We start from the raw sequence: 22,356 nt of genomic DNA, 5'->3' as shown, positions 1-22,356 counted from the left end.
AGCAGGAACACTCTTTCTGAGCTTCCAAGGTTGTCTGGCAACACCATTGGAGATGGAAAACACTTCCTGCCCTGTACCGGGGAAAAACAGGGGCATTCCACTGTCCCCCGTGACCTGTGGGGACTCAGGCGTGAGTGACACATGTCCAGTAAGGAACAGACCCAGCGGGCACTACAGCTCCTGGCCTGCCACGCGGCCGCCTGCTGGGAACCCCGCTGGCAGGGACCTGCCGCCGCCGCCCCCCCCGCGGGGCCACCTCGAGAGGCGCAGCATGGTCACCCAGTAGCCCCGCCTGAGAAGACTACACCTCCCAGCATACCGTGCACGCGAAAAGGGCGGCCCGGAAGCCCAGTGCCGGAAGACTACTGCTCCCGGCATGCCATGCCAAGCAACATGGCCGCCCGGAAGCCCAGTGACGGAAGACTACCGCTCCCAGCATGCCGCGCTCAGAACAACCATGCCCCACCGGAAGCCCAGTGCCGGAAGACTACTGCTCCCGGCATGCCGCGCCGAAAGCTACGGCTCCCCGCAGTCCCGCACCCCAACTCCCGCCCCCCACCCGCAGCGCTGGGGCACCTTTGACCCTCGGCACATTCCGTTCCTTTCCGTCCCGCCCCCCTTCCCCTTCCCCCCTGTCGCCCCGGAAACGGCCGCAGAGCCCCGAGCGCGGCCCCGCCAGCCCCACCACCGGCCCGGGGCTCCCCCGACACCCCCGCGACCGGCCCCGCCTCAGCTCCGACACTGCCCCCGCCCCTCCACGACCCTCCTCCCCCCGCTCCCCGACACGCTCCCGAGCTGACACAGGAGACCCCCCCCCCGCGCTCCTCCGACCGCGCAGTAAACCGCACCACAGCCCCGGCGCACCCCCTTCCTCCCCCCGCCTCCGTGGCCCCGGGACACTCCCAGCCGCCGGGACCCCCGGCACATGCGGGACCCGCAGCCTGCAGCGCGCCTCCCCCGGCCCTGCTCACCTCCTCCGCGGGGCGGCCGCCGGGCTGGTCCCGAAGGGCCGTGCTCCGTGGCAGCTCCGCTGCCCAGCTCCTGCCCCAGCGCCAGCTCCCCCCAACTGCGGCCCCAGCCCCCAAATGTGGGCCTGCCCTTGCCATCAGCCCCACCTGGGGCCTGTCCTGCCACCCAGCTCCCCCTGGCATTCATCTCAGCCCCAGGGCCCGCAGCTGTGGGCCTGCAGGAACTGGGCAGGGGGCCTGGCCATCAGCCCCTTCAGGGACAGCTGGGGCTGCCAGGGCAGCAGAGGCACCCCCACTCTCCTGACAGCAGCTTGCTGAGAGCTGAAGGGAGAGCCCTGCCTGGGGTGTAGAGTGCGGAAAGGGGAGTATGCGGAGCACAAGAGAACAAATCGAGAGCTCTGGGTGCAACACAAGTCAAGGAAAAAAAAAAAAAAAAAAAAAAAAAAAAAGAACAACGATAGAGCAAACAGAGTGACTCTGGGGGCACCAAAAGGAGGGCCCTGGGGCACACCCAGAAGCACCCAGAAAACTCCAGGACAGGAGAAAAAGCTAAACAGACCTCTGCGGCGTGCCGCAAAACACACACGGGGCCACGGGGCGCACCGAAAGGCACGCAGAAGGCTCGGGGGCAACCCAGAATGTGAACTGAGGGGTCCTGAGGGCATCAGAGGGCAAGTGCAGGGCTCTGGGGCAGACCAAAATACAGAGGAAGGGCCTTGGCGCACACCAGAGGGGTCACCAGGCACGCCGCAGGGCTCAACGCGGCTGACAGGATGGCGCCTGCAGGCTGCCCCAGGCACACGAGCGACACTGCGGAGTGCCAAAAGCAAATCCGGGAGCGGTTCGGGGACCTCACGCAGCCCTGGAGGGGCTCTGGCTGCCCTTGCGATGAGGGGAAACACCCCCAAGAGCCCCGAGGGTCCAGGCAACGCAAGGGAAATTCCCCGCAGCTCTGGGAACAGCACCGGGCTCCCTGGCAAGCGCAGGCACTCCCAAGTACATGGGACTCGGGGACCAGCTCCCAGCCCCGGACACAATGCGTAACCTCCTGCCCCGGGCATCGTGTTCAGGCAAACCGCCCTGGAGCTCGGCACCAGCGTGCCTCCCCTTACCTACGATATCCAAAGAGTCACCGCCGCACCAGCGTCTGTCCGTCCGTCCATCCGTCGGGGAAGGGTCAGCTCCTGCCCCTGCCCTCGACGTGGCAGGTGTCCGAGTAGCCTTCCCCCAGTGCTTTTTCCTTCAGGGCTAGGATTCAGCTCGGAGAGCTGAGAGGAAAATGCCTGATCCCGCCTGCCTGCACTTCTGCCCTAACCCAGGCCAGAGCCCCTCAGGTTACTTAGTCCTCAGCGCTGCCTCGGGGAGGCCGAAATAACTGCTAACGGTCATTAGCCATACTTACCTTAGTTACCCGTGCCAGAACGCCTCCTCCTGCAGCAGTTCCTGGTGATATCGAGGGGCCGCTGCATTCTGGCTTCCTTGTTTCATCCCGTCCCTTCGGTATTAACCGCAAGCAAACGCTCGTCCGTCTCTTCTCCTCGTCAGCATTTGCTGTCCTTGGTTCCATCTCTGTAAGGAAGCGATAAACTCGCGTTTTACTTCCAGTGAAACGCTTAGGTTTATGCACGATCTTTTTCTCTTTACCCTGTTTTCTTTTTCCCCCTTTTTTTTCTTTTTTTCTTCTTCTTTTCCTTAAGGGAAAGGTCTTAATACGGCACTTTGCACCATACGTTGCAGGGTAAACGGTCTGGAAACGTTACACGCAGCAATTAGGGCTAGGTTATTAGGCAGGCGGGCACGTCGCCTAATACCTTCCTAACGCCATCTTCCACGAAACCTTATTTTTATTCCGCTTCAGTGTTATTGTTACTGTTCGCAAACCCTCGTATGCATGCGCTTAACCGACAACTCTCTCGGTCTTTAACTACGTGGAGGAACGACAGCCCTCGATTTGCCTGTCTCCCTTTCAAACCTATTACCTTTTTGAGACTGCTCCTAGCTTCCTCTTACTCTTGCATGCTGGCCTCACAGGCGACGACCAAAACGAACAACTGGATCGCTAGGTCTAGCCCCCTCTCTTCAAGATGTGCCCCTTCGGGGCTTACGTTTCTTGGTCTCTTCAACTTCAGCCGTGGCAATTAATCTAAAAAAGTAAGTATGACATCTATTCCTTTCCGTAGCTGCGTGTACGATAACAAAACAAAAGAGAAACAGCCAAAGCAAAGCTAAGGCAGATACAGGCAACAGCAGCCACAGGGTAGGAACGGGTTACTCAGTCCTCAGCGCTGCCTCGGGGAGGCCGAAATAACTGCTAACGGTCATTAGCCATACTTACCCTAGTTACCCGTGCCAGAACGCCTCCTCCTGCAGCAGTTCCTGGTGATATCGAGGGGCCGCTGCATTCTGGCTTCCTTGTTTCATCCCGTCCCTTCGGTATTAACCGCAAGCAAACGCTCGTCCGTCTCTTCTCCTCGTCAGCATTTGCTGTCCTTGGTTCCATCTCTGTAAGGAAGCGATAAACTCGCGTTTTACTTCCAGTGAAACGCTTAGGTTTATGCACGATCTTTTTCTCTTTACCCTGTTTTCTTTTTCCCCCTTTTTTTTCTTTTTTTCTTCTTCTTTTCCTTAAGGGAAAGGTCTTAATACGGCACTTTGCACCATACGTTGCAGGGTAAACGGTCTGGAAACGTTACACGCAGCAATTAGGGCTAGGTTATTAGGCAGGCGGGCACGTCGCCTAATACCTTCCTAACGCCATCTTCCACGAAACCTTATTTTTATTCCGCTTCAGTGTTATTGTTACTGTTCGCAAACCCTCGTATGCATGCGCTTAACCGACAACTCTCTCGGTCTTTAACTACGTGGAGGAACGACAGCCCTCGATTTGCCTGTCTCCCTTTCAAACCTATTACCTTTTTGAGACTGCTCCTAGCTTCCTCTTACTCTTGCATGCTGGCCTCACAGGCGACGACCAAAACGAACAACTGGATCGCTAGGTCTAGCCCCCTCTCTTCAAGATGTGCCCCTTCGGGGCTTACGTTTCTTGGTCTCTTCAACTTCAGCCGTGGCAATTAATCTAAAAAAGTAAGTATGACATCTATTCCTTTCCGTAGCTGCGTGTACGATAACAAAACAAAAGAGAAACAGCCAAAGCAAAGCTAAGGCAGATACAGGCAACAGCAGCCACAGGGTAGGAACGGGTTACTCAGTCCTCAGCGCTGCCTCGGGGAGGCCGAAATAACTGCTAACGGTCATTAGCCATACTTACCCTAGTTACCCGTGCCAGAACGCCTCCTCCTGTAGCAGTTCCTGGTGATATCGAGGGGCCGCTGCATTCTGGCTTCCTTGTTTCATCCCGTCCCTTCGGTATTAACCGCAAGCAAACGCTCGTCCGTCTCTTCTCCTCGTCAGCATTTGCTGTCCTTGGTTCCATCTCTGTAAGGAAGCGATAAACTCGCGTTTTACTTCCAGTGAAACGCTTAGGTTTATGCACGATCTTTTTCTCTTTACCCTGTTTTCTTTTTCCCCCTTTTTTTTCTTTTTTTCTTCTTCTTTTCCTTAAGGGAAAGGTCTTAATACGGCACTTTGCACCATACGTTGCAGGGTAAACGGTCTGGAAACGTTACACGCAGCAATTAGGGCTAGGTTATTAGGCAGGCGGGCACGTCGCCTAATACCTTCCTAACGCCATCTTCCACGAAACCTTATTTTTATTCCGCTTCAGTGTTATTGTTACTGTTCGCAAACCCTCGTATGCATGCGCTTAACCGACAACTCTCTCGGTCTTTAACTACGTGGAGGAACGACAGCCCTCGATTTGCCTGTCTCCCTTTCAAACCTATTACCTTTCTGAGACTGCTCCTAGCTTCCTCTTACTCTTGCATGCTGGCCTCACAGGCGACGACCAAAATGAACCACCGGATCCCCAGGTCTTGCTGCTTCTCTTCGAGATGTCCCCCTTCGGTGGGCTACCCTGCCAAACAAACCAAAAAGACTGCCGAGGCCGCGAGGGTACCAGATTTTCAGACCGCTTCTCCGAGGCTTTCGGGGTGACTGACGTCACCGCTTCGCTTCACGTTACTCACAGCTACCTTCGTCTATTACTTAGGGCTAAACCTGTTTCTGTTTGCAGAGGGGCTTGTTGCTTGTTTAAACTTGACATATAGTCCATAACCTGCTCTGCATGCTCCCTAGTCCCTTCTGCTTTTGCAACACTTGTGGTAATTCAAGGCGGTAATTAAGAGTCCCCATTGTCCCATAGGCTGGAGCGAGACATTGCTGCTGCTCTGAGGAGGTGCCTAAAAGCCACGCTGTTTTCGCTAGCATCACTGGGGCTTCCCAGAGCCCATCGGTGTTCTCTTTGGCTCTTCCCGAGCCTTTTAGGTTTTTTAGGCTATTCCTTAGCCCTCCATTTTAGGGCAATGTTCTCCTTAAGCACTGCGCACAGCACGATTATACCAGATCAGCCACATCGCGCACACACAGAGGCTTCTGAGAGGCGGCTCAGAAGAAAAGAGAGAAAAGTCTCTTTGTCATCCGCACATTCACCCGTCAACACTCTTCACCAGGAAGTGCTCTAAGTTCCTGTTTCTCTAAAGCGGGACTGAGTCGAGGCGGAGACGCAGATCGCACCCCATCTTTGTTAGAACGCCTCACTGCTGCGGGGACTGGGTCTGGCAGCAGTTTGAGGAATGTTTGGGGCCTTGCACAGAGTGCAGGGGAAGGTCTGGAGTCAGTGACAACATTGCGGCAGGGCTCAGAGGCGTTTTGGGGCCTGTGGGGGTGTTGGGGCAGGATTTGTGGGTGGTTTAATGGCTCTGGGGGGGCTGGTTGCAGGAAGGGTGGGACTCTGCGGGGCCCTCAGGGCAGGGGTGCCATCCCAGATGCGTAGTGAGCACATAGGGGTGCCCTACGTGGCTCTCAGCTCGGCGGGAGCAGCCACCGGTCTCCCACCCCACCAGACAGGGGAGCGGGGCGGGGGGGGCGGGGAGAGGAGGTGGAGGGATCTATGAGCTCGCAGAGAACGCCAGAGGAGGCAGCAGGGAACTCCCCAAGGACCCCGCGTCCCAGACGAGAGGAGGCATCAGGCTGCCGTGCCGCTGCTAGAGACATCCAGACCCCCGCGCAGACACCCCACACACACTCCTCCAGGCTGCGTCCGCAGGGGCGAGCGCACGCCCCGGCCCGCGCTGGGGAGGAACCGGGGCCCTACAGGCGACACACGCAAAAGGGAGAGTCAGAGCCGCGCTCCGGCAGACCCGGCGCCGCGCAGACCCGGCGCGGCGCGGCGCGGCCCCCGGCCCGACTACCCCCCCCCCCGCCCCGCCGCCTCCACGCAGCGACGGCCCCGGCTGGCAGGACACAGCCCGACACCCGCGGCCACCCGAAGGCACACGCTCGCCTCACCTCGCCTCGCCTCACCGCGGCCCCCACATGCTCGACTCCAGGCCGCCTCTGCCCTCGCCCGCCGCCGTCCAGCCAAAACACCCGCCCTGCTCGCCGCCATCTTGCCCGCCGCCGCACCGCGCGTGCGCCGGCCGCCCAGGGCTCGCGCCGCCGCACCGCGCGTGCGCCGGCCGCCCAGGGCTCGCGCCGCCGCACCGCGCGTGCGCGGCCCAGGACCGCGCGGGAGGGGCGGGGGGAGCGGAGCGCGAGGGGCGGGGGGAGCGGAGCGCGAGGGGCGGGGGGAGCGGAGCGCGAGGGGCGGGGGGAGCGGAGCGCGAGGGGCGGGGGGAGCGGAGCGCGAGGGGCGGGGGGAGCGGAGCGCGAGGGGCGGGGGGAGCGGAGCGCGAGGGGCGGGGGGAGCGCAGCGCCAGGGGCGGGGGGAGCGCAGCGCCAGGGGCGGGGGGAGCGCAGCGCCAGGGGCGGGGGGAGCGCAGCGCCAGGGGCGGGGGGAGCGCAGCGCCAGGGGCGGGGGGAGCGCAGCGCCAGGGGCGGGGGGAGCGCAGCGCCAGGGGCGGGGGGAGCGCAGCGCCAGGGGCGGGGGGAGCGCAGCGCGAGGCAGGCCAGACCCGCAATGGCCCCACCCTCGCGTGGTCGCAGCGCCGCGCTGCAGCCGGCCGGCTCCCGCGCGCCAACCGCAGCCCGCCGCGCCACCCCGGCGCTCAGGCCGAGCAGCGAGCGCCCCGAGGCTGCTCTGCCCGCGCCCGAGAGAGCGGCGGGGATCAGCGAGCAGGCGCTGGGGCTGCCCCGGGGAGAGAGCGCCGCGGAGCAGCTCCGAGACGGCACTGCCCGTCCCCGCGCCCCCAGGAAGCACCGAGAAGGAAAAGCCCTCTCGGGAAAAGCGCTCCCGGTCCGTGAGCACCGGGCAGGGGGCACGAGCGCGGCCCCTGCGCTTACCCGTCCCCGAGAGAGCGCAGAGTAGCGGCCAACACGGCGACCGGCAGCGCGCACGTGTGCGCCGGCTGCCCGCAACGGTCTTCGTACGCAGCGGTGGCCGCCGGCGGCTGCAGTGCTGCCTTGTCGACACGCGAGGGCAGCCGTGAGCGCGCCCCCCCTCCCGCGTGCAGTGCCGCCTTTCAGACACGCGAGGGCAGCAAGGAGCAGGGCGCAGCGCTTTCCTGCCCCCCTTGCAAAATACTCGCTAGACAAAAGTGGCTTGGGCTCCTCCCGAACGCTTACCTGGCTTCATTACTACAGCTATTAGGAACCGAAGTGCATAGCCTTCTAGAAAAGGGAACGACCGTCTTTTCAAAACTTCCCGCGACTCCCCAGAATTGTCACTGCCTTGCATCAGCAGCCAGCTTCTTCCAACCCAGCCGCAAGAAACATTTTGCCTTCCCGGCAGAACTTTCTGCTCCCCGGGGGGTCCAAAGGAAACCCGTCACTCACTACTGTCTGTCAAAACGTACCGGAAGCCCTCAAATACAGGACAAGACGCCTTCTCTAAGGAAGCTGACTACTAGGTCTGCTTCACGGCAGCTTCTCCCCAGTATCAGGGCCCACTCAATAAACAAAATAGGACGAGAAATGTCTTAATCTGCTCCAAGTGCTTTCGTATAAGAGAACAACATCAAAACGAGGTATTATTGCATTTAGCCTCCACTACACGTGCTACCCCAGCGCCACGGACTTGCTTTAAAGCATCAGTGACGTACGCGGTCTGGCAGTATTCACAGAATGAATACGCACTCGATCGAGTACAGGTGTTCATAAAAAGCTTTGCCAGTGCGTCGCTAGGTAACAAACCTAGACAAGCAGCTATTTGCCCTGATCCTTCGGCTTACATTTCTTCTGCCAGATGTAGTCAAACGTACCTGCATGCAGTGGCCTTGCGAGGCAGTGACACGGTGTCCGTGGGGTGGCTGTTCCAGGGTCTCTCGGGCTGTTCCAGGGTCCTCGGACAGCAACGGTGCTGGTCGACTTTCCCTTGCGCTGCACAGCAGGACAGCTCCGCACCGTGCCCTCCCAGCACCGCCACTCCTCCCAGCAGCTGCCTAACCGGCCCCAATCCTGAGCAAAGCTACGACCCCCAGGAGCCCGCAGCACCCCTCCTACTCTTCCCGCCCTCCCCATTTCCAAGAGGGACAGCCCCAGCCCCCGGGGACAACCCTGCCTGGTCACGCTGCTGTCCGAAAAGCGGATTCGTTGCCCGCTGTGCACTAAGCCAATAATGACACGCTCAGGAGAGACATTTGCTTATTTATTTCAGAGTTGTGCAAGCCTGGCTGCTCGGTGTTTTCCCCACAAATCAAGCGCAACTTCCCCCCCCGCCCCGGCTTTCCAAGTAGCATTTATACAAGTTGCAAGGTTTGCAACTTTCCCTCTTACACCGGTTGGTTAGTGATTTACATACAATTCTAATATTGCTTACACACCATTTTAAAACTACGCATGCTCAGGGGAGGGGTCTTCACCCGGGCACAGGTCTTTCTGACCTATGGGCGTGATTTTCTTGTATTATAATGAGGACAGTTCAGTTCGGGGATACCTCGAATTCCTTTGCTAAATTGGCAACGTCTACATAGAAAACAAAACATTTTGATTTACTATTTCTTTAAGGCTTTAGCACTTCTAGCATGGCCTTGATTAAAGAATTATTTCCTCCCAGGAAATGGGGGGGGGGGTTCTCCTCATCTGCCTAGTTTAAACAGCAGGAACACTCTTTCTGAGCTTCCAAGGTTGTCTGGCAACACCATTGGAGATGGAAAACACTTCCTGCCCTGTACCGGGGAAAAACAGGGGCATTCCACTGTCCCCCGTGACCTGTGGGGACTCAGGCGTGAGTGACACATGTCCAGTAAGGAACAGACCCAGCGGGCACTACAGCTCCTGGCCTGCCACGCGGCCGCCTGCTGGGAACCCCGCTGGCAGGGACCTGCCGCCGCCGCCCCCCCCGCGGGGCCACCTCGAGAGGCGCAGCATGGTCACCCAGTAGCCCCGCCTGAGAAGACTACACCTCCCAGCATACCGTGCACGCGAAAAGGGCGGCCCGGAAGCCCAGTGCCGGAAGACTACTGCTCCCGGCATGCCATGCCAAGCAACATGGCCGCCCGGAAGCCCAGTGACGGAAGACTACCGCTCCCAGCATGCCGCGCTCAGAACAACCATGCCCCACCGGAAGCCCAGTGCCGGAAGACTACTGCTCCCGGCATGCCGCGCCGAAAGCTACGGCTCCCCGCAGTCCCGCACCCCAACTCCCGCCCCCCACCCGCAGCGCTGGGGCACCTTTGACCCTCGGCACATTCCGTTCCTTTCCGTCCCGCCCCCCTTCCCCTTCCCCCCTGTCGCCCCGGAAACGGCCGCAGAGCCCCGAGCGCGGCCCCGCCAGCCCCACCACCGGCCCGGGGCTCCCCCGACACCCCCGCGACCGGCCCCGCCTCAGCTCCGACACTGCCCCCGCCCCTCCACGACCCTCCTCCCCCCGCTCCCCGACACGCTCCCGAGCTGACACAGGAGACCCCCCCCCGCGCTCCTCCGACCGCGCAGTAAACCGCACCACAGCCCCGGCGCACCCCCTTCCTCCCCCCGCCTCCGTGGCCCCGGGACACTCCCAGCCGCCGGGACCCCCGGCACATGCGGGACCCGCAGCCTGCAGCGCGCCTCCCCCGGCCCTGCTCACCTCCTCCGCGGGGCGGCCGCCGGGCTGGTCCCGAAGGGCCGTGCTCCGTGGCAGCTCCGCTGCCCAGCTCCTGCCCCAGCGCCAGCTCCCCCCAACTGCGGCCCCAGCCCCCAAATGTGGGCCTGCCCTTGCCATCAGCCCCACCTGGGGCCTGTCCTGCCACCCAGCTCCCCCTGGCATTCATCTCAGCCCCAGGGCCCGCAGCTGTGGGCCTGCAGGAACTGGGCAGGGGGCCTGGCCATCAGCCCCTTCAGGGACAGCTGGGGCTGCCAGGGCAGCAGAGGCACCCCCACTCTCCTGACAGCAGCTTGCTGAGAGCTGAAGGGAGAGCCCTGCCTGGGGTGTAGAGTGCGGAAAGGGGAGTATGCGGAGCACAAGAGAACAAATCGAGAGCTCTGGGTGCAACACAAGTCAAGGAAAAAAAAAAAAAAAAAAAAAAAAAAAAAGAACAACGATAGAGCAAACAGAGTGACTCTGGGGGCACCAAAAGGAGGGCCCTGGGGCACACCCAGAAGCACCCAGAAAACTCCAGGACAGGAGAAAAAGCTAAACAGACCTCTGCGGCGTGCCGCAAAACACACACGGGGCCACGGGGCGCACCGAAAGGCACGCAGAAGGCTCGGGGGCAACCCAGAATGTGAACTGAGGGGTCCTGAGGGCATCAGAGGGCAAGTGCAGGGCTCTGGGGCAGACCAAAATACAGAGGAAGGGCCTTGGCGCACACCAGAGGGGTCACCAGGCACGCCGCAGGGCTCAACGCGGCTGACAGGATGGCGCCTGCAGGCTGCCCCAGGCACACGAGCGACACTGCGGAGTGCCAAAAGCAAATCCGGGAGCGGTTCGGGGACCTCACGCAGCCCTGGAGGGGCTCTGGCTGCCCTTGCGATGAGGGGAAACACCCCCAAGAGCCCCGAGGGTCCAGGCAACGCAAGGGAAATTCCCCGCAGCTCTGGGAACAGCACCGGGCTCCCTGGCAAGCGCAGGCACTCCCAAGTACATGGGACTCGGGGACCAGCTCCCAGCCCCGGACACAATGCGTAACCTCCTGCCCCGGGCATCGTGTTCAGGCAAACCGCCCTGGAGCTCGGCACCAGCGTGCCTCCCCTTACCTACGATATCCAAAGAGTCACCGCCGCACCAGCGTCTGTCCGTCCGTCCATCCGTCGGGGAAGGGTCAGCTCCTGCCCCTGCCCTCGACGTGGCAGGTGTCCGAGTAGCCTTCCCCCAGTGCTTTTTCCTTCAGGGCTAGGATTCAGCTCGGAGAGCTGAGAGGAAAATGCCTGATCCCGCCTGCCTGCACTTCTGCCCTAACCCAGGCCAGAGCCCCTCAGGTTACTTAGTCCTCAGCGCTGCCTCGGGGAGGCCGAAATAACTGCTAACGGTCATTAGCCATACTTACCTTAGTTACCCGTGCCAGAACGCCTCCTCCTGCAGCAGTTCCTGGTGATATCGAGGGGCCGCTGCATTCTGGCTTCCTTGTTTCATCCCGTCCCTTCGGTATTAACCGCAAGCAAACGCTCGTCCGTCTCTTCTCCTCGTCAGCATTTGCTGTCCTTGGTTCCATCTCTGTAAGGAAGCGATAAACTCGCGTTTTACTTCCAGTGAAACGCTTAGGTTTATGCACGATCTTTTTCTCTTTACCCTGTTTTCTTTTTCCCCCTTTTTTTTCTTTTTTTCTTCTTCTTTTCCTTAAGGGAAAGGTCTTAATACGGCACTTTGCACCATACGTTGCAGGGTAAACGGTCTGGAAACGTTACACGCAGCAATTAGGGCTAGGTTATTAGGCAGGCGGGCACGTCGCCTAATACCTTCCTAACGCCATCTTCCACGAAACCTTATTTTTATTCCGCTTCAGTGTTATTGTTACTGTTCGCAAACCCTCGTATGCATGCGCTTAACCGACAACTCTCTCGGTCTTTAACTACGTGGAGGAACGACAGCCCTCGATTTGCCTGTCTCCCTTTCAAACCTATTACCTTTTTGAGACTGCTCCTAGCTTCCTCTTACTCTTGCATGCTGGCCTCACAGGCGACGACCAAAACGAACAACTGGATCGCTAGGTCTAGCCCCCTCTCTTCAAGATGTGCCCCTTCGGGGCTTACGTTTCTTGGTCTCTTCAACTTCAGCCGTGGCAATTAATCTAAAAAAGTAAGTATGACATCTATTCCTTTCCGTAGCTGCGTGTACGATAACAAAACAAAAGAGGAAACAGCCAAAGCAAAGCTAAGGCAGATACAGGCAACAGCAGCCACAGGGTAGGAACGGGTTACTCAGTCCTCAGCGCTGCCTCGGGGAGGCCGAAATAACTGCTAACGGTCATTAGCCATACTTACCCTAGTTACCCGTGCCAGAACGCCTCCTCCTGCAGCAGTTCCTGGTGATATCGAGGGGCCGCTGCATTCTGGCTTCCTTGTTTCATCCCGTCCCTTCGGTATTAACCGCAAGCAAACGCTCGTCCGTCTCTTCTCCTCGTCAGCATTTGCTGTCCTTGGTTCCATCTCTGTAAGGAAGCGATAAACTCGCGTTTTACTTCCAGTGAAACGCTTAGGTTTATGCACGATCTTTTTCTCTTTACCCTGTTTTCTTTTTCCCCCTTTTTTTTCTTTTTTTCTTCTTCTTTTCCTTAAGGGAAAGGTCTTAATACGGCACTTTGCACCATACGTTGCAGGGTAAACGGTCTGGAAACGTTACACGCAGCAATTAGGGCTAGGTTATTAGGCAGGCGGGCACGTCGCCTAATACCTTCCTAACGCCATCTTCCACGAAACCTTATTTTTATTCCGCTTCAGTGTTATTGTTACTGTTCGCAAACCCTCGTATGCATGCGCTTAACCGACAACTCTCTCGGTCTTTAACTACGTGGAGGAACGACAGCCCTCGATTTGCCTGTCTCCCTTTCAAACCTATTACCTTTTTGAGACTGCTCCTAGCTTCCTCTTACTCTTGCATGCTGGCCTCACAGGCGACGACCAAAACGAACAACTGGATCGCTAGGTCTAGCCCCCTCTCTTCAAGATGTGCCCCTTCGGGGCTTACGTTTCTTGGTCTCTTCAACTTCAGCCGTGGCAATTAATCTAAAAAAGTAAGTATGACATCTATTCCTTTCCGTAGCTGCGTGTACAATAACAAAACAAAAGAGAAACAGCCAAAGCAAAGCTAAGGCAGATACAGGCAACAGCAGCCACAGGGTAGGAACGGGTTACTCAGTCCTCAGCGCTGCCTCGGGGAGGCCGAAATAACTGCTAACGGTCATTAGCCATACTTACCCTAGTTACCCGTGCCAGAACGCCTCCTCCTGTAGCAGTTCCTGGTGATATCGAGGGGCCGCTGCATTCTGGCTTCCTTGTTTCATCCCGTCCCTTCGGTATTAACCGCAAGCAAACGCTCGTCCGTCTCTTCTCCTCGTCAGCATTTGCTGTCCTTGGTTCCATCTCTGTAAGGAAGCGATAAACTCGCGTTTTACTTCCAGTGAAACGCTTAGGTTTATGCACGATCTTTTTCTCTTTACCCTGTTTTCTTTTTCCCCCTTTTTTTTCTTTTTTTCTTCTTCTTTTCCTTAAGGGAAAGGTCTTAATACGGCACTTTGCACCATACGTTGCAGGGTAAACGGTCTGGAAACGTTACACGCAGCAATTAGGGCTAGGTTATTAGGCAGGCGGGCACGTCGCCTAATACCTTCCTAACGCCATCTTCCACGAAACCTTATTTTTATTCCGCTTCAGTGTTATTGTTACTGTTCGCAAACCCTCGTATGCATGCGCTTAACCGACAACTCTCTCGGTCTTTAACTACGTGGAGGAACGACAGCCCTCGATTTGCCTGTCTCCCTTTCAAACCTATTACCTTTCTGAGACTGCTCCTAGCTTCCTCTTACTCTTGCATGCTGGCCTCACAGGCGACGACCAAAATGAACCACCGGATCCCCAGGTCTTGCTGCTTCTCTTCGAGATGTCCCCCTTCGGTGGGCTACCCTGCCAAACAAACCAAAAAGACTGCCGAGGCCGCGAGGGTACCAGATTTTCAGACCGCTTCTCCGAGGCTTTCGGGGTGACTGACGTCACCGCTTCGCTTCACGTTACTCACAGCTACCTTCGTCTATTACTTAGGGCTAAACCTGTTTCTGTTTGCAGAGGGGCTTGTTGCTTGTTTAAACTTGACATATAGTCCATAACCTGCTCTGCATGCTCCCTAGTCCCTTCTGCTTTTGCAACACTTGTGGTAATTCAAGGCGGTAATTAAGAGTCCCCATTGTCCCATAGGCTGGAGCGAGACATTGCTGCTGCTCTGAGGAGGTGCCTAAAAGCCACGCTGTTTTCGCTAGCATCACTGGGGCTTCCCAGAGCCCATCGGTGTTCTCTTTGGCTCTTCCCGAGCCTTTTAGGTTTTTTAGGCTATTCCTTAGCCCTCCATTTTAGGGCAATGTTCTCCTTAAGCACTGCGCACAGCACGATTATACCAGATCAGCCACATCGCGCACACACAGAGGCTTCTGAGAGGCGGCTCAGAAGAAAAGAGAGAAAAGTCTCTTTGTCATCCGCACATTCACCCGTCAACACTCTTCACCAGGAAGTGCTCTAAGTTCCTGTTTCTCTAAAGCGGGACTGAGTCGAGGCGGAGACGCAGATCGCACCCCATCTTTGTTAGAACGCCTCACTGCTGCGGGGACTGGGTCTGGCAGCAGTTTGAGGAATGTTTGGGGCCTTGCACAGAGTGCAGGGGAAGGTCTGGAGTCAGTGACAACATTGCGGCAGGGCTCAGAGGCGTTTTGGGGCCTGTGGGGGTGTTGGGGCAGGATTTGTGGGTGGTTTAATGGCTCTGGGGGGGCTGGTTGCAGGAAGGGTGGGACTCTGCGGGGCCCTCAGGGCAGGGGTGCCATCCCAGATGCGTAGTGAGCACATAGGGGTGCCCTACGTGGCTCTCAGCTCGGCGGGAGCAGCCACCGGTCTCCCACCCCACCAGACAGGGGAGCGGGGGGGTGGGAGGGAGAGGAGGTGGAGGGATCTATGAGCTCGCAGAGAACGCCAGAGGAGGCAGCAGGGAACTCCCCAAGGACCCCGCGTCCCAGACGAGAGGAGGCATCAGGCTGCCGTGCCGCTGCTAGAGACATCCAGACCCCCGCGCAGACACCCCACACACACTCCTCCAGGCTGCGTCCGCAGGGGCGAGCGCACGCCCCGGCCCGCGCTGGGGAGGAACCGGGGCCCTACAGGCGACACACGCAAAAGGGAGAGTCAGAGCCGCGCTCCGGCAGACCCGGCGCCGCGCAGACCCGGCGCGGCGCGGCGCGGCGCGGCCCCCGGCCCGACTACCCCCCCCCCCGCCCCGCCGCCTCCACGCAGCGACGGCCCCGGCTGGCAGGACACAGCCCGACACCCGCGGCCACCCGAAGGCACACGCTCGCCTCACCTCGCCTCGCCTCACCGCGGCCCCCACATGCTCGACTCCAGGCCGCCTCTGCCCTCGCCCGCCGCCGTCCAGCCAAAACACCCGCCCTGCTCGCCGCCATCTTGCCCGCCGCCGCACCGCGCGTGCGCCGGCCGCCCAGGGCTCGCGCCGCCGCACCGCGCGTGCGCCGGCCGCCCAGGGCTCGCGCCGCCGCACCGCGCGTGCGCCGGCCGCCCAGGGCTCGCGCCGCCGCACCGCGCGTGCGCCGGCCGCCCAGGGCTCGCGCCGCCGCACCGCGCGTGCGCGGCCCAGGACCGCGCGGGAGGGGCGGGGGGAGCGGAGCGCGAGGGGCGGGGGGAGCGGAGCGCGAGGGGCGGGGGGAGCGGAGCGCGAGGGGCGGGGGGAGCGGAGCGCGAGGGGCGGGGGGAGCGGAGCGCGAGGGGCGGGGGGAGCGGAGCGCGAGGGGCGGGGGGAGCGCAGCGCGAGGGGCGGGGGGAGCGCAGCGCGAGGGGCGGGGGAGCGGAGCGCGAGGGGCGGGGGGAGCGGAGCGCGAGGGGAGCGCAGCGCGAGGGGCGGGGGGAGCGCAGCGCGAGGGGCGGGGGGAGCGCAGCGCGAGGGGCGGGGGGGAGCGCAGCGCGAGGGGCGGGGGAGCGGAGCGCGAGGGGCGGGGGGAGCGGAGCGCGAGGGGCGGGGGGAGCGGAGCGCGAGGGGCGGGGGGAGCGCGAGGGGCGGGGGGAGCGCAGCGCGAGGGGCGGGGGGAGCGCAGCGCCAGGGGCGGGGGGAGCGCAGCGCGAGGGGCGGGGGGAGCGCAGCGCCAGGGGCGGGGGGAGCGCAGCGCGAGGCAGGCCAGACCCGCAATGGCCCCACCCTCGCGTGGTCGCAGCGCCGCGCTGCAGCCGGCCGGCTCCCGCGCGCCAACCGCAGCCCGCCGCGCCACCCCGGCGCTCAGGCCGAGCAGCGAGCGCCCCGAGGCTGCTCTGCCCGCGCCCGAGAGAGCGGCGGGGATCAGCGAGCAGGCGCTGGGGCTGCCCCGGGGAGAGAGCGCCGCGGAGCAGCTCCGAGACGGCACTGCCCGTCCCCGCGCCCCCAGGAAGCACCGAGAAGGAAAAGCCCTCTCGGGAAAAGCGCTCCCGGTCCGTGAGCACCGGGCAGGGGGCACGAGCGCGGCCCCTGCGCTTACCCGTCCCCGAGAGAGCGCAGAGTAGCGGCCAACACGGCGACCGGCAGCGCGCACGTGTGCGCCGGCTGCCCGCAACGGTCTTCGTACGCAGCGGTGGCCGCCGGCGGCTGCAGTGCTGCCTTGTCGACACGCGAGGGCAGCCGTGAGCGTGCCCCCCCTCCCGCGTGCAGTGCCGCCTTTCAGACACGCGAGGGCAGCAAGGAGCAGGGCACAGCGCTTTCCTGCCCCCCTTGCAAAATACTCGCTAGACAAAAGTGGCTTGGGCTCCTCCCGAACGCTTACCTGGCTTCATTACTACAGCTATTAGGAACCGAAGTGCATAGCCTTCTAGAAAAGGGAACGACCGTCTTTTCAAAACTTCCCGCGACTCCCCAGAATTGTCACTGCCTTGCATCAGCAGCCAGCTTCTTCCAACCCAGCCGCAAGAAACATTTTGCCTTCCCGGCAGAACTTTCTGCTCCCCGGGGGGTCCAAAGGAAACCCGTCACTCACTACTGTCTGTCAAAACGTACCGGAAGCCCTCAAATACAGGACAAGACGCCTTCTCTAAGGAAGCTGACTACTAGGTCTGCTTCACGGCAGCTTCTCCCCAGTATCAGGGCCCACTCAATAAACAAAATAGGACGAGAAATGTCTTAATCTGCTCCAAGTGCTTTCGTATAAGAGAACAACATCAAAACGAGGTATTATTGCATTTAGCCTCCACTACACGTGCTACCCCAGCGCCACGGACTTGCTTTAAAGCATCAGTGACGTACGCGGTCTGGCAGTATTCACAGAATGAATACGCACTCGATCGAGTACAGGTGTTCATAAAAAGCTTTGCCAGTGCGTCGCTAGGTAACAAACCTAGACAAGCAGCTATTTGCCCTGATCCTTCGGCTTACATTTCTTCTGCCGGATGTAGTCAAACGTACCTGCATGCAGTGGCCTTGTGAGGCAGTGACACGGTGTCCGTGGGGTGGCTGTTCCAGGGTCTCTCGGGCTGTTCCAGGGTCCTCGGACAGCAACGGTGCTGGTCGACTTTCCCTTGCGCTGCACAGCAGGACAGCTCCGCACCGTGCCCTCCCAGCACCGCCACTCCTCCCAGCAGCTGCCTAACCGGCCCCAATCCTGAGCAAAGCTACGACCCCCAGGAGCCCGCAGCACCCCTCCTACTCTTCCCGCCCTCCCCATTTCCAAGAGGGACAGCCCCAGCCCCCGGGGACAACCCTGCCTGGTCACGCTGCTGTCCGAAAAGCGGATTCGTTGCCCGCTGTGCACTAAGCCAATAATGACACGCTCAGGAGAGACATTTGCTTATTTATTTCAGAGTTGTGCAAGCCTGGCTGCTCGGTGTTTTCCCCACAAATCAAGCGCAACTTCCCCCCCCGCCCCGGCTTTCCAAGTAGCATTTATACAAGTTGCAAGGTTTGCAACTTTCCCTCTTACACCGGTTGGTTAGTGATTTACATACAATTCTAATATTGCTTACACACCATTTTAAAACTACGCATGCTCAGGGGAGGGGTCTTCACCCGGGCACAGGTCTTTCTGACCTATGGGCGTGATTTTCTTGTATTATAATGAGGACAGTTCAGTTCGGGGATACCTCGAATTCCTTTGCTAAATTGGCAACGTCTACATAGAAAACAAAACATTTTGATTTACTATTTCTTTAAGGCTTTAGCACTTCTAGCATGGCCTTGATTAAAGAATTATTTCCTCCCAGGAAATGGGGGGGGGGGTTCTCCTCATCTGCCTAGTTTAAACAGCAGGAACACTCTTTCTGAGCTTCCAAGGTTGTCTGGCAACACCATTGGAGATGGAAAACACTTCCTGCCCTGTACCGGGGAAAAACAGGGGCATTCCACTGTCCCCCGTGACCTGTGGGGACTCAGGCGTGAGTGACACATGTCCAGTAAGGAACAGACCCAGCGGGCACTACAGCTCCTGGCCTGCCACGCGGCCGCCTGCTGGGAACCCCGCTGGCAGGGACCTGCCGCCGCCGCCCCCCCCGCGGGGCCACCTCGAGAGGCGCAGCATGGTCACCCAGTAGCCCCGCCTGAGAAGACTACACCTCCCAGCATACCGTGCACGCGAAAAGGGCGGCCCGGAAGCCCAGTGCCGGAAGACTACTGCTCCCGGCATGCCATGCCAAGCAACATGGCCGCCCGGAAGCCCAGTGACGGAAGACTACCGCTCCCAGCATGCCGCGCTCAGAACAACCATGCCCCACCGGAAGCCCAGTGCCGGAAGACTACTGCTCCCGGCATGCCGCGCCGAAAGCTACGGCTCCCCGCAGTCCCGCACCCCAACTCCCGCCCCCCACCCGCAGCGCTGGGGCACCTTTGACCCTCGGCACATTCCGTTCCTTTCCGTCCCGCCCCCCTTCCCCTTCCCCCCTGTCGCCCCGGAAACGGCCGCAGAGCCCCGAGCGCGGCCCCGCCAGCCCCACCACCGGCCCGGGGCTCCCCCGACACCCCCGCGACCGGCCCCGCCTCAGCTCCGACACTGCCCCCGCCCCTCCACGACCCTCCTCCCCCCGCTCCCCGACACGCTCCCGAGCTGACACAGGAGACCCCCCCCCGCGCTCCTCCGACCGCGCAGTAAACCGCACCACAGCCCCGGCGCACCCCCTTCCTCCCCCCGCCTCCGTGGCCCCGGGACACTCCCAGCCGCCGGGACCCCCGGCACATGCGGGACCCGCAGCCTGCAGCGCGCCTCCCCCGGCCCTGCTCACCTCCTCCGCGGGGCGGCCGCCGGGCTGGTCCCGAAGGGCCGTGCTCCGTGGCAGCTCCGCTGCCCAGCTCCTGCCCCAGCGCCAGCTCCCCCCAACTGCGGCCCCAGCCCCCAAATGTGGGCCTGCCCTTGCCATCAGCCCCACCTGGGGCCTGTCCTGCCACCCAGCTCCCCCTGGCATTCATCTCAGCCCCAGGGCCCGCAGCTGTGGGCCTGCAGGAACTGGGCAGGGGGCCTGGCCATCAGCCCCTTCAGGGACAGCTGGGGCTGCCAGGGCAGCAGAGGCACCCCCACTCTCCTGACAGCAGCTTGCTGAGAGCTGAAGGGAGAGCCCTGCCTGGGGTGTAGAGTGCGGAAAGGGGAGTATGCGGAGCACAAGAGAACAAATCGAGAGCTCTGGGTGCAACACAAGTCAAGGAAAAAAAAAAAAAAAAAAAAAAAAAAAAAGAACAACGATAGAGCAAACAGAGTGACTCTGGGGGCACCAAAAGGAGGGCCCTGGGGCACACCCAGAAGCACCCAGAAAACTCCAGGACAGGAGAAAAAGCTAAACAGACCTCTGCGGCGTGCCGCAAAACACACACGGGGCCACGGGGCGCACCGAAAGGCACGCAGAAGGCTCGGGGGCAACCCAGAATGTGAACTGAGGGGTCCTGAGGGCATCAGAGGGCAAGTGCAGGGCTCTGGGGCAGACCAAAATACAGAGGAAGGGCCTTGGCGCACACCAGAGGGGTCACCAGGCACGCCGCAGGGCTCAACGCGGCTGACAGGATGGCGCCTGCAGGCTGCCCCAGGCACACGAGCGACACTGCGGAGTGCCAAAAGCAAATCCGGGAGCGGTTCGGGGACCTCACGCAGCCCTGGAGGGGCTCTGGCTGCCCTTGCGATGAGGGGAAACACCCCCAAGAGCCCCGAGGGTCCAGGCAACGCAAGGGAAATTCCCCGCAGCTCTGGGAACAGCACCGGGCTCCCTGGCAAGCGCAGGCACTCCCAAGTACATGGGACTCGGGGACCAGCTCCCAGCCCCGGACACAATGCGTAACCTCCTGCCCCGGGCATCGTGTTCAGGCAAACCGCCCTGGAGCTCGGCACCAGCGTGCCTCCCCTTACCTACGATATCCAAAGAGTCACCGCCGCACCAGCGTCTGTCCGTCCGTCCATCCGTCGGGGAAGGGTCAGCTCCTGCCCCTGCCCTCGACGTGGCAGGTGTCCGAGTAGCCTTCCCCCAGTGCTTTTTCCTTCAGGGCTAGGATTCAGCTCGGAGAGCTGAGAGGAAAATGCCTGATCCCGCCTGCCTGCACTTCTGCCCTAACCCAGGCCAGAGCCCCTCAGGTTACTTAGTCCTCAGCGCTGCCTCGGGGAGGCCGAAATAACTGCTAACGGTCATTAGCCATACTTACCTTAGTTACCCGTGCCAGAACGCCTCCTCCTGCAGCAGTTCCTGGTGATATCGAGGGGCCGCTGCATTCTGGCTTCCTTGTTTCATCCCGTCCCTTCGGTATTAACCGCAAGCAAACGCTCGTCCGTCTCTTCTCCTCGTCAGCATTTGCTGTCCTTGGTTCCATCTCTGTAAGGAAGCGATAAACTCGCGTTTTACTTCCAGTGAAACGCTTAGGTTTATGCACGATCTTTTTCTCTTTACCCTGTTTTCTTTTTCCCCCTTTTTTTTCTTTTTTTCTTCTTCTTTTCCTTAAGGGAAAGGTCTTAATACGGCACTTTGCACCATACGTTGCAGGGTAAACGGTCTGGAAACGTTACACGCAGCAATTAGGGCTAGGTTATTAGGCAGGCGGGCACGTCGCCTAATACCTTCCTAACGCCATCTTCCACGAAACCTTATTTTTATTCCGCTTCAGTGTTATTGTTACTGTTCGCAAACCCTCGTATGCATGCGCTTAACCGACAACTCTCTCGGTCTTTAACTACGTGGAGGAACGACAGCCCTCGATTTGCCTGTCTCCCTTTCAAACCTATTACCTTTTTGAGACTGCTCCTAGCTTCCTCTTACTCTTGCATGCTGGCCTCACAGGCGACGACCAAAACGAACAACTGGATCGCTAGGTCTAGCCCCCTCTCTTCAAGATGTGCCCCTTCGGGGCTTACGTTTCTTGGTCTCTTCAACTTCAGCCGTGGCAATTAATCTAAAAAAGTAAGTATGACATCTATTCCTTTCCGTAGCTGCGTGTACGATAACAAAACAAAAGAGGAAACAGCCAAAGCAAAGCTAAGGCAGATACAGGCAACAGCAGCCACAGGGTAGGAACGGGTTACTCAGTCCTCAGCGCTGCCTCGGGGAGGCCGAAATAACTGCTAACGGTCATTAGCCATACTTACCCTAGTTACCCGTGCCAGAACGCCTCCTCCTGCAGCAGTTCCTGGTGATATCGAGGGGCCGCTGCATTCTGGCTTCCTTGTTTCATCCCGTCCCTTCGGTATTAACCGCAAGCAAACGCTCGTCCGTCTCTTCTCCTCGTCAGCATTTGCTGTCCTTGGTTCCATCTCTGTAAGGAAGCGATAAACTCGCGTTTTACTTCCAGTGAAACGCTTAGGTTTATGCACGATCTTTTTCTCTTTACCCTGTTTTCTTTTTCCCCCTTTTTTTTCTTTTTTTCTTCTTCTTTTCCTTAAGGGAAAGGTCTTAATACGGCACTTTGCACCATACGTTGCAGGGTAAACGGTCTGGAAACGTTACACGCAGCAATTAGGGCTAGGTTATTAGGCAGGCGGGCACGTCGCCTAATACCTTCCTAACGCCATCTTCCACGAAACCTTATTTTTATTCCGCTTCAGTGTTATTGTTACTGTTCGCAAACCCTCGTATGCATGCGCTTAACCGACAACTCTCTCGGTCTTTAACTACGTGGAGGAACGACAGCCCTCGATTTGCCTGTCTCCCTTTCAAACCTATTACCTTTTTGAGACTGCTCCTAGCTTCCTCTTACTCTTGCATGCTGGCCTCACAGGCGACGACCAAAACGAACAACTGGATCGCTAGGTCTAGCCCCCTCTCTTCAAGATGTGCCCCTTCGGGGCTTACGTTT

At 59.8% G+C, this 22,356-nt stretch overlaps 3 long non-coding RNA genes across 3 annotated transcripts; all 3 read right to left on the bottom strand.

Moving 5' to 3' along the window:
* Window positions 1-1,234: 1,234 nt before the first annotated feature.
* Window positions 1,235-2,529, bottom strand: LOC135330052 (uncharacterized). The gene is made up of 2 exons (XR_010391813.1): window positions 2,371-2,529; window positions 1,235-2,236 (listed from the first exon to the last, which is right to left on the bottom strand). It is a non-coding gene; the product is annotated as an uncharacterized LOC135330052 (long non-coding RNA).
* Window positions 2,530-10,292: 7,763 nt separating this feature from the next.
* LOC135330051 (uncharacterized) lies at window positions 10,293-11,587 on the bottom strand. Its single transcript, XR_010391812.1, has 2 exons — window positions 11,429-11,587; window positions 10,293-11,294 (listed from the first exon to the last, which is right to left on the bottom strand). It is a non-coding gene; the product is annotated as an uncharacterized LOC135330051 (long non-coding RNA).
* Window positions 11,588-19,579: 7,992 nt separating this feature from the next.
* LOC135330050 (uncharacterized) lies at window positions 19,580-20,874 on the bottom strand. Its single transcript, XR_010391811.1, has 2 exons — window positions 20,716-20,874; window positions 19,580-20,581 (listed from the first exon to the last, which is right to left on the bottom strand). It is a non-coding gene; the product is annotated as an uncharacterized LOC135330050 (long non-coding RNA).
* Between the last annotated feature and the right edge of the window lie 1,482 nt (window positions 20,875-22,356).

Source organism: Dromaius novaehollandiae, chromosome 15 (assembly GCF_036370855.1).
Source record: "Dromaius novaehollandiae isolate bDroNov1 chromosome 15, bDroNov1.hap1, whole genome shotgun sequence".
Taxonomy (NCBI): Eukaryota; Metazoa; Chordata; class Aves; order Casuariiformes; family Dromaiidae; genus Dromaius; species Dromaius novaehollandiae.
The sequence above is the reverse complement of the archived record's forward strand: the minus strand, read 5'-3'. Positions and strand labels throughout refer to the sequence as shown.